Raw genomic sequence first — 12,034 nt, 5'->3', positions numbered from 1 at the left:
TCATTTGCTGACCTGCTTAAAGTATTTAATTGTGGACATTGAGTGAGGTCAGAATCAGACTGCATTTGTAGTCAGCCTCACACTTTTCTGTGAACTGTAAGCTGTTTTCAGTCAAATTTTCCAGCAAGGGAATGAAGAAGTGAAAATTATGGAGAACACAGAAAGAGTATTGAGGTGAGATATATTGTAAATAAAAGCAAAATACGGCAAATGCTGGAAATCTGAAATAATAATAGAAAGTGATAGAGAAACTTAGACATTTGGCAGCATCAGTGAAGGGAGAAACTGAGTTAACATTTCAAGTTCAAAATATTGTAAAATTGTCTATATTCATGGAAGATAGAAGAATTAGTTTAAAAGACTGCACTGTTGACCTCTGTTGCATATTAAATTATTAAACAAATAAATAATTGCACTATAATACCCTTTGGGTAGGTCTTTGTTAAAAGAAGCAATCTGAGGGGACAATGAATTCAAAACACCACAAACCTCTCAGGTAAAATGCAATATCTTTCACCATATATGCTGAGAACAAACTGTGCTGTCAAAAATGATTGACACAGCACACCAGGAAACAGTTGGCCCTAGTGAACAGGTTCTTCGGGCAAAATAAAAAAAGCAAAAGAATTGTGGATGCTGCAAATCAGAAACAAAACAGAAATTGCTGGGAAACCTCAGCATGTCTGGCAACATCTGTGGAAAGAATCAGAGTTAATGTTTTGGGTCCAGTGACCATTCTGAAGAAGGGTCCACTGGACCCGAAATGTTAACTCTGATTTCTCTTCTGGCAAAATATGTAAATTGGTCTAATTGCCAAACAACAGAACAGTACTGTTTGTCATGTTATACATCTGCAGAGTTAGTCCTGTGTGTAACAATACTGTGGTATTGATGCAGTGGAAAAGTAATGTGGGCAAGAGCTAAGGGCGATCAGTAAATATGTATCTTTCTATGGAATTAATTGCTTATAGTTTTAATGGTCATTGCATAAATCAATAAACCAAAGAACTATTAAATGGGCTTCCAGCTCATTTTCTGTGCATAGTTATAAAGTGCCTACATCTGACATAAGCACTGAAGCATTAAATTGAATTTGTTTGCTTGTGACACAGTATTTGTCCTAAAATCCATCCATTGATTCAGTTTGGGGAAAGAACCTGAAATGATGCATATTTTAACTTTTCAAATTACCTGAAACTGAAGCCAGACCTAAAATTCATCTCAGGAACCCTTTTTGAAAATAAATTAAGGAAAAATGTTAAAATTAAGCTTCAATATATTTATGAACTTTTTTGTTAATTTTTTTGAGTTGTGTTCAACCAGTAATGAGTGGAAAAAGACATCACCATTTTGAATGGCTTGAAATTAACAGTATTATTTACCTTTTTTTGTCATGAATACACACCTTTGACAGATGATGTCTTTAAAATGTGAAAAACAGAACGCAAACAAAAATCAAAACAGAATACCAAAAGAGAAGAAACAATTTACAGAATGAGAAAGCACAAGCATTGTTAATTTAAGCAGAAAACATGAGTAAAAAGTTAACTGAGATGTGAAAGAAGACACTTGGTCAATGGTTCCCAATTCCAGCCTGTTTCATTTCAAGTGAAAAACAGAAGGACCTCTGTTTATATAGCTTATACAGGCTGTTCTAAAACAAGTCTGAAGAACATTTTTGGATTGACATGTAGTTATGTTTCTTGTGTGGGGAATGCCACAACATGCTCCTACAAACAACAGTGTGATTGTGACTAGATCCTCTTTTTTACTGATGCTGGTTGAAAACACCAGGGAACACTTCACTGCTTACATCTTACACAACAGATAGTAATTCCAAAAGTACAGAATAACCTCAGTTATTCACTAGAGTGTAAGGACTTAGATTTGATGCCTCAATCTATAGAGTCTCTGATTCAGAGACGAGAGTATTACCACTAAGTGATGGTTGACAAATGTGTGATGGTTAATTATTGTATTCGAGATTACAATGTTGTGATAAAGAATGAAAAGTCTGAGGATTGGGGTGCGGTTTAAAAATCAGAAAAGCATGACCAAGAAATTGATAAAGATGTGTGAGTAAACTAACAGGAAATACAAAAACAGATTTTTAAGAGCTTTTAAAAGTATATAAAAAGAGATCAGTAAAAGCAAATGAGGGTACCTTAGAAGTACAGAAAGGAGAAATTTCAACAGGAATAAGGAAACATCAGAGACATTAGGCAATTACTTGATATCTGACTTCACAATGGGAGATAAAAAGAACAATCTGGAAATTGTGGTGAAGCTAGGGTCTAAGGAGAGTGAGGAGCTTCATTTAGTTGATTAATAACTAGCAAAAGTACTGAGAAATTAAAACTGAAAACAACAAATACCAATGGTTCCGATGATGCTCATCTTGAGGTTTTAAAAAAAAAGTGGATGGAGAGTTGTAATGAAGCTGCTCCTTTAACAAGGTTATGCTATCCTTAGCATTTTTTCCAGAGTGATCGTAAATGATACAGATTCTAAAACGTCTGATGTTGAAGGTTTTAGGGCCAATTTGATAATAGCTAACAGATACAGCCTCAGGCAGAAGGCTTTAATGTTTTAAAATAAAAACAATTGTACAAAGGAGAGTGGCCAGTTCTCCCAGCTTAGCTTCTCTCTGATTTGGTTTGGTTTTTAGCAGTAGCGGGGAAAACGCTGATGGCCCCAAAGAAGCAGGTCCAGGCTGGTATTCTCTCTCTGACTCCTCTCCTTTAAGAACCTGTGTTTGATTTTACCTTTTATGTCAATTGGTGTTTATGGGGATTATTGCAAGTATTTGGAACAGCATCATTAAGTTGGGATGTTCTGTTGGTTTTTCAGAGAGGTTACGTTATTCAGTATTCTGTTTTCTGTTGTTTGTGTTTCATTCAGTAATTTTGTAAATAAATTCTGTTTTGTTTTTGACAAATTTATTGGAGTGTTTGAGAATGTGATTAGCAAAGTAGATAGGGGAATGCCAGTCAAGGAAGTAGATTTGGATTTATAAGGTTCCATCGAGAGGGTTACACACAATTAAAGCTCAGAGCATTGTGGGTGATATAGTCATACAATTAATATACTAATTAGCATGGATTACCAGATAGAAAACAAGAGTACAAATAATTGGTCATTTATGAGATAGCTAGGGTGCCACTGGCTATTGCTGAGGAAACATAGGCTTAGGCCTAAGATTTGAATGTAGTGAAATTTGCTGGTGACACAAAGTTCAATGAGTAAGTAAGCTGTAAAGAAAACACAAAAAAAGCTGTAAAGGGATTTAAATCAGTTAACTGAGAAGACAGTGGATGTTCAGATGATCAGCATATTCAAGACTAATATTTATAATAATTTGGTTGCTAAGGAAATGAAGAGATAAGGGGATATGGGTGGAGAGTGGCATTGATGTAGAATTTACGTTATAGTCTTACTGACTGACCGAGTAGTTTCACTATTTAAGCTGCTATTTTTTGTGGCCAGCAAACAAACTTGCCATTTCTTTGAATTTCATTACTTATTGGTTTGCTTGCTTTGTCAGAAACCTTTGGAAATACTGGCCTGAACGCTGTCCTGGAAAGCTGCTGCTTTCATTATGAGGTTCATGTTACAGCACCTTTAATTATTCTGTGATCTCCTGCATTACAATATAATAAAAGCGCTGCCTTCCAACCAGGATAAAGAATAGAACTATCCATAAAGCAAAGCAATTCACATTGTTTGGAAAATATTATGAAGCATGGTTTTAGAACTGATAATTGTATGTTTAGTTGATAACAGAAAATTGTGCACCATCTATTATAGTTGATCTTAATTAGTCTCCAAATTGTCTAATAAGCCACTTAGTTCTATCAAACCACTTAGAAGGAAAATAGCAACAAAACTGGACAGAACACTGGCCTGTAAATGAACTATCAAATTGGGCATAACAAATACACAGCTAGGTCAGTTGACTGCAAGGTCCTTCTCACTATCATCATTGACTGTCAAAAAGAAACAACTTGTTCACCAGTGTCCTTAAGGAACATCTGTGATCAATGTCTCAACTGGTTAATATGTGACTCCATACCCATCACAAGGTGGTTAAGACTTAGCTGCCTTTTGAAATGGAATAGTGAGCCAGTCAGTGTACGAAACCGCAATAGAATAATCAAAAAAGAATAAAACTAGGTGAATTACTTGCTATCTGCTGGTCCTGTGACTAGTTAAGCAACAGCCTGACATAGTCATACTCACTGAATCATATGTAAGTGTCTCAGTCATGATCATCACCATGTTTGGATATGCGCAGTCCCACCAGCACGACAGATTCACCAGTGATGGTGATGAACTCAGGATGGAGTTGCCCTGCAAGTACCCAAAATTGACTTCTAAACTCATGAAGTCTCATGACATCAAGTTAGAAATGGATAAAATAACCACCTACTACCCTTTCTTGACACAACTGATGAATCAATTCTCCTCCATGTTGCACATAAATGGAAAAAAGCATGAGGTGGCAAGGCCACAGACAGACTCTGACTTAGGGACTTCAATGTCCCTCACCAAGAGTGGTTCGCATCACCACTATGTACTAGGCTGGGTGAGCCCTGAGAGACACGTCTGCCAGATTGAGCCTGAGGGAGGTAATAAAGGAATCAATAGAAGGAAAATCCATGAGGCTTTCTCCTCACCAGTCAAGCTGTTGCAGATGTCCATGATACTATAGATAGGAGTACCATAGTCCTGGTCAAGATATTCACACCGAGCATATCTTGGGGACTGGTGGCAATGGATCAAGAAGTGGCTGAAGATCAACAAAGGACAAAGGACACAAGTGGGTGAGGTCTGGATGGGGTGAAGAGAGGCAGGAGTAGCTCTCAGCAAAATCCTGAAATTGTTTTCATATCAGGGCCATAGATGTATCTGCACTACATGCACTACAGCAGATCAAGAAGGCAACTTGCTGCCACCTACACACGGCCAACTAGGGATGGGCAAAAAATGCTGACCGAGCAAGCAGCCCCCACATCCTGTAAGTGAATTTCAAATGCAACATATACCATTGGTTTAGTTCTGCTGCAAATAACGATAAACAAATTTGTTTGTTTTAACTGCTTTAAAAAATACACCAAAACATTCTCTTTTATGCAACTGGAAATTCCTATAAAGTATGGAATGATGAAAATTAGAAGATTGTCTGATGAAGTAAAACTTTTGTTTTGAGGAAGGGTCCCCGGACCTGAAACATTAACTCTGATTTCTCTTCACAGATGCTACCAGACCTGCTGAGCTTTTCCAGCAACGTTTGTTTTTGTTTCTGACTTACAGCATCCACAGTTCTTTCAGTTTTTAACATTTTTGTATTTGTTTAGCAAAGTTCATATACTCTACTTAAAACTAAGTGATACCATTCATTTAATTTCTTGCTTCTAGTGTAAAATCATTTTATTGCTGAAAGCTATGAAATTTTCACATCAATTAAAATATTCTATTGCTTTTAAAGATCAATTTTCATTGTCTGCTTTTAACTGCATTGAAATATGAGCTTCAACCCACCATTTTAGATTAGGTAAAGATAACTTCCAATTTAATAGCTGTAGAGTCTATGAATATCATTTAGTCAAGAAAAAACAAATTAAGGGCTATCCAGACAACATTATCCAGTTTGGAAATACTTTCAGCTAATCTGTTCATTCATAAGCCATTTAGAGAATTGACATTATAAAATACAAAAGTATGAAGTACACTTTTTCTGATATTTCACAACATTGAAACTCTATGCAATCTACTTCTCAACCTAATTAATTATTTTGTTGTTTAACCTTGAAAATTGTTATGACCCCACCAAGACTTGGAATGAAAAATAAATATTTATGAACTACAATCTCAATTTGGCACATCATCAGAGTCAAAGGCAGAGTAACCCAGAAATACAACGCAAACAGTTTATCTTCTTGAGAGAACATGCAGACATTTTGCTGAGGTCCACGGGAAGGTCTTCCAGCCTACAATGAGTTGGAACTGTCATGGGCCCTGAAATGCCGACAGAGCAACTAATGGATTCATTGAGAAGTAAAAATTGCCCAGAGATCTGTCTCTAAACACCATTCTCATGTTCTGCACTGGATCAGACCAACATCCAATCATCCAGGTCTCCAACAAACAACTTTGAGGCATCTTTACATTGCCAACATGTTAATGATCTAATCCTCACAACCTTTGAATGGAGACCATGGTCAGATCCACACTTTTGTCAACATAGCAGCCCTCATGGTATTTTGGGCCATTAGGTATGGCATAAAAGAGGCTGCTGACTCTCTGTCGCAATTTTGCAACATTGCTGAAAACTAATTTCACCGCTGTATGTTCTGTTGCAAACTAACTTCCAAATCTCTTATCACACAAAACACAAAGAGTGAGCTAATTGTCATCTTACACAGACACAATAGGCCAAATGGCTTCCTTCCATACTGTAAATTCTATGACTCTAATCTACTACAAGTAAGTGCAAGATATTGAACTTCATGATGGTAAATTTTAACTTGGGCAGGGCACAAAATGATTGCTATTTAAATATTGATTCTGCAAAAGGCCTTTGTTTTTCCGTGATATTAAGCCTCGAGACTGAAGACATCATCTTTTAGTAGTAAGATCAAATCACAAGTGTCTTTAATTGATAAAGTAATATTTTAATATAAGCTGAGCTAAGAAAACTTTTGCATTTGCAAGATTTGTACTTGTCATGAAATGAGCTGTTTCTGTTTCAGTTTAAATGTGAAGAATTTATATTCCTTTCTAACACTGCATTCCATTTTAGCCAAAAATCACTTACTCTTAAGTCAGTCAGTGTTGACAGTTCATTTTGTTCCACAGACAAATAAGTACTTCCTAATCTTATAAGCTTCTCTTTGGGGACCATTTTCACAGAATGTTGCTTGCAATATATCCTGTCACGTGTAACAGTCAGTAACCCAGGATAATGGAGAAAGACATTAGATATAATGTTAAAGTTAAAAACATGGCTTGTCAATCAATGATCCTTAAAAAGTGATTAACCCTTTGAGATCTATTCAAAAATTATTACACCAAATCAAAAATATATTAAAGACATTGTGTTCCTTATATGTGGTATTCCGTTATATTTAAACTACAAAGCAAAATTCAATGCAATCTGTGTATAATGATATAGCAAAGGTCCACAGCCACTAACAGTGAACTGAAAATGTTTCTGTCAAAAGTTTAAATTTGTCACACTGACATAAATCTTTGGTCTAATAAACGTGTTAATAATTCAAAAAGAATTTAGTCTTGGTGTCAATGATATTACTTATTCATTTTACAGCAGTATTCCACATATTGCCTGTTTGTTATCCTGAGGAAAAGTCATAAAGGCTTAGAAACTGAAATTTATCGGAATTGCTTCTGAGGATTATTCTGGTTAACTCATTCAAATTGTCAACTGAACTGTCTTGTGACATATGTCAGCTGAAGATATCTAATATCTTAGGCATCAATCTATTAATTAATCTTGAAATGTTTAATTCTAAAACAACATAACATCAAATGCATGCAAAAAATTCAGGAATCAAGTAGCAAAATGATTGTGAAGTCAGGTTGCAATTAATGCACTGACCCTGAAGGTAAAATGATAGCATCATAAACATTTTAGCACTGCAGAAGGTCATTCAGATCTCTTCCCTGCTCTAAATATAGGTATCTCTAAGGGTTTAATTTTACACATGAATTTTTGAACAACTTATTTAATTTTTGATATGAGAAAACAACACATATAAAGAAGATTTTTTTTTTCTAAGATAACCAATTTGCTGTTGGTCTGAAAATATCTCTTTATTTCCTTGAATTGGTCAAAAGTACACATTTAGTGGGAAAATTTATTCCAGACTTCTTCCTGAAATTTTAAAGATGTGGTCTTTCAGGTGTTGGTGTCTGTTGGAGGGTAGGGTTGGTCAGGTGTCCAGGAAAAGGGAAGGGTTCAGTTGTCCAAGAGATGGGGGTTGTGGTATCCATTCGTATGGGACATAGGGTGTCCAGGAAGGGGATCAGTGATATGGATACTCAGTGTGAATGATTGCTGGGTCAGTGATATAGTAACCCATGAGTCAGAACAAGTTTTAATGCTTTGATTTTTCCTGGTTGAGTATTAAGATGAGTAATTCAGCACCCTGTGAGGTCTCCAGATCTAGTTCAGAGTTGCAGATGTTCCAGAGAGCTCAGATGTTGGGTAATTGCACAAAAAGAGTTTAGATTTCACAGGCAATGACCACATTGCCTGTGCATTGGGATTTCCAGAAAGTCCAATGTGCATCTTTTATGCTATGTCCAGTTTATGACTACTCTTGGACAAAAATATTTGGGCACTAATCTTGACGTAAGGCATATTGTATTATTTGAAGGATTTGCTGGACAGTGCTGTACAATAAAATTTATAACAGCTTCGCTCTCTGAGCAATATATTGAGTTATCGAATGGTAAACCTTTCAAAATATGCTAGTTGAAATATGAAAAGTTCATTAGCAGTACATTAATTTGTAGAGAGAAAGGTATAAGTCAAAGCTAGGTCATTTTCTGAAAAGGCAATTAAAGATAGACAATAGCATAAGCAATCATAAAACTAACTGGTCAAAAACTAATTTATTTTCATGACTCGTTTAGTTCTTACTGTATTATGTAGACACCCTGTGGTAATGTCATGAAGTGTTAGTCAATTTGATACAGAGTGTGATGGCACACAGCCAGAGAATGCTCCCAAAATATCAAACAATTAGAGAGAGGCTAATAACGTTCACGAGCACTTTCTTTTTCTTCTCGTGTGGATTTTGTCATCATAGATTGAAAATTAAGGTGGAATCTGTTCTGGCTTTTTTTTTGACGGAATGAACTGATGAAGAAGCTCTCACATACATTCACCAGGCTTATTGTGAGATGATGTAGGACTGTAAACTGGCATTCTGATGCAGCTTCCTAAACAAAACCTGATAGGCCATGTCACTGGAAAGGTAAATCATGGGGACTCTGAAATAAATCCACAGAGCCCAATATCCTGTCACCATATCACCCTTTATTTACACATGTATTGTGCTTGACACTGGTTCAACTTCCTCAAATCCAGCTCTCAGAGTGAACAGAACTTCTGAAACTCCTGTTTGTATCCATCAGCCAGAGCTCCATGACTGGACCAGATTAACAGCCCCAATCAGGGGACTCTTATTTTGTTACATTCACCTGGCTGACCTCATTAACCATTACAGACTCATGACTGTGATCACAGGTCCCAGGGTGGTTGCAACTTGGATTATTTTTAAAGAGTTACCTTGCTATTTCTTCAAAGCCTAAAGAATAATTCAAGACTTATCTTTGCAGGATGCCATCATTTGCACGAACCATAGAAGCGATCACAGATCATACCATTCAATGTGTGACTCATCCCTATGTGAATTTGCAATTACGTGGTAGGGGAATAGAAGGGCTATCATGAAATTGGCAGGTACTTTAGAGTCCCACAAGTAGGGCCCTTTTGAAATGGTATCAACTGCATGATTCTGTTAACAAGGCAGTAAGGCTACTGACCCCATTTCAGGAAGATTACTGTCTTGTTAGCATCAGGTAAATCAGTGAAATGTAACTAGTGAGTGAAGATATCATAACTAAGCTTCATCAAGTTTATATCATATTTTCTCTCTGTGCTGGTATAATAGAAGCATTAAAATGTTTATTTTATTAGGCTGATGCTTCTGATACAATCCATTTCTTCTTTAATGTGCCAGAGCTATAAAGTATAGATTGAAAGCCACTACTTATTTCCTATTTAAGTAAAGGTAAATGCTAAAATATGATACAGCATTTTGCATGAGATTTCCAATGATGAATGTTTTCATATTTCTCTTATGATGTGCATTTAAGCATTATGATTTGCTTTTTCATTTTACTTTTAAAATCTTTAACCTCTATCAGTTTTTTTTCTGCTATTCTTTTTTAATTGGGTAATGAATGAACTGGACCTGAGGAACAGTCCTGGTGTTACTGTGCACATGTTACTTGTCTGATCTGTCAATGTCCATAGCTGATATGCTAATCAGCTGCTGGCAATGACTCAGGATCTGAGATCATGTTGCTGATTTTAACTCTACCTTTCAGATATGCAGATCAGGATCTGATTCACCCTCCTGAGCCCCAGACAAAGAATGAAACATTGGGCGCAAGAGTAGAAACTGCTGTAATTCATCACTCGGATGATGTCAGGGAAAAAAAGGATCAGAGACAGATGAATCTATTCAAGATGCTTTGTTTAACTTAATCTGAAAATGGCATGTACTTTATGACAGTTCGCAGCCATTTTTGTTCTTTTAATGTGAACCACCAACAAGGAGCCTCACTTGCCACCCGTGAACATGAGAAATTGCAAGTCCACTGACCATGGGTTCCTGAGATAAAGGATCAGTAAGTGAGGTTTTCCACCATAGATCACGTTTGCAAACCTGGTCCTGGAACATGCTTCTCAGAAATGGAAATCCCAATTGCCAAAAGACTTCCCATCAAATACGTAAGTCTGGGTCTTTCAGGCTGCTGTAGTTCCTGCCACCTCACCATTGGCTAAAGTGTCATGAAAAAGCCCAGTTACAAATGCTGATGGTTGCCCTACAGCAATTTAATACTGTTGATTATCAAAAGGTGAGAATTCCACTGCTATCTCAGTCGGGTGCCCTGCCTTAGAGGGCTGCCCATCAACCAGATAGCTTTGTAGTCCCACCAGTGTCACTGGGAATGGAGGCCACTGCTGGGATTATAGGCAGCCCTACCACTCGAAGGACTACAGTCAAGTCTAGGGCTAACATTCTCATCGAGGTCTGCCAACATGCCACGTTGGGAAGTGATTGGTGTGCGGGGCTGTGATTAAAAAGAGGTCTGGCCGGGAAGAATGTTAAAGAGGATGGCCTTGGTGGGGTAACACCTAAGGGTCCTGGAAAGGAGATTCTCCAAACTCCCCACCCAAAGGACTCCCTGCACCCACATTTCCTGGCACAAGTTTCTACATCTAAAACTGGTTTATGGGCTTTACATACAATGTCAGTCTCCCACAGGTAACATATCAGCACTGGCATGATGAGATATCAGCCCAAGTGCAGATGGGTTGCTCCACACCGCCTGTAATTTTCCTGTAAACTTTCAGACAAGCCAGAGGAGAGTCAGCCCTCTCTCCACCCACACTGCCCACCCACAAAGGATTCTAAATTCCAGGCCATTGTATTGGGTTTCACCGGATCTCTAGGAATGTGCTTCAAAATGGAAAATTGTCAAGAAAGAAAGACATGGAGTGACTATCTCTAAACACTACCATGTTTTGGGCATCAAAAGGTATTGTGGAGTCACATATAGTTCTTGTAGTTAAAGAACATTGAATAGCTTTGGAGAAGATTTAAATATATAAGTTGGGATATTTTTGATTTGGTTTGATTAAGTATCATTTCTTTTGAATTTGTTTTCTCTAGAATCCAGATAAACACAGCAAATTCATTTCAGTACTGAGACAGCGAATAAGACATCATTTTCGTAAGGCAACAATTGAGCAATGTAACTTGTCTTAACAGCTTTTGGAATTTTAATCTAACTGTGCATTTGGTCCCTGATTAAAGTTGCTATATTACTTTCACATATTAAACAAACCATTGCATTGACTGAAAAATTTGCACCATTGTATGATTTGAGAGTATATCTTAGACCCAGTCTTTGCCATCTATTAATCACTTGCACTTGACCGCTACTGGAATACTTGAAAAGTTTGGGGACCACTAATGTATAACAACTCAGAAGCAAAATGGATAATGTCAACACATAAATATGTCAACACATTAATATATCCTGCTACTCTCAAAATGCACATTAACAAGAAGAAAAGCCAGTTGTTTTTACATGTACCCGTAAGGATTGTTTTAGATGTGAGTGCCAGAATTAAATTCTTAACATTTTCAATAAACCTTGGTCTATTAAAAGAGGGTAGGGAAAAATTGTTCTGTCTGTATGAAAAGCCAGC

At 36.9% G+C, this 12,034-nt stretch overlaps 1 protein-coding gene across 3 annotated transcripts in view; it reads right to left on the bottom strand.

Moving 5' to 3' along the window:
- cacna2d3a (calcium voltage-gated channel auxiliary subunit alpha2delta 3a) overlaps window positions 1–12,034 on the bottom strand; it is a 953,727-nt gene that overhangs the window by 506,830 nt on the left and 434,863 nt on the right. The window lies entirely within an intron of this gene.

Source organism: Chiloscyllium plagiosum, unplaced genomic scaffold (assembly GCF_037043375.1).
Source record: "Chiloscyllium plagiosum isolate Xiang-an unplaced genomic scaffold, Cpla_swu_hap1 HiC_scaffold_14, whole genome shotgun sequence".
Taxonomy (NCBI): domain Eukaryota; kingdom Metazoa; phylum Chordata; class Chondrichthyes; order Orectolobiformes; family Hemiscylliidae; genus Chiloscyllium; species Chiloscyllium plagiosum.
This window is presented reverse-complemented; position numbering and strand designations above follow the sequence as displayed.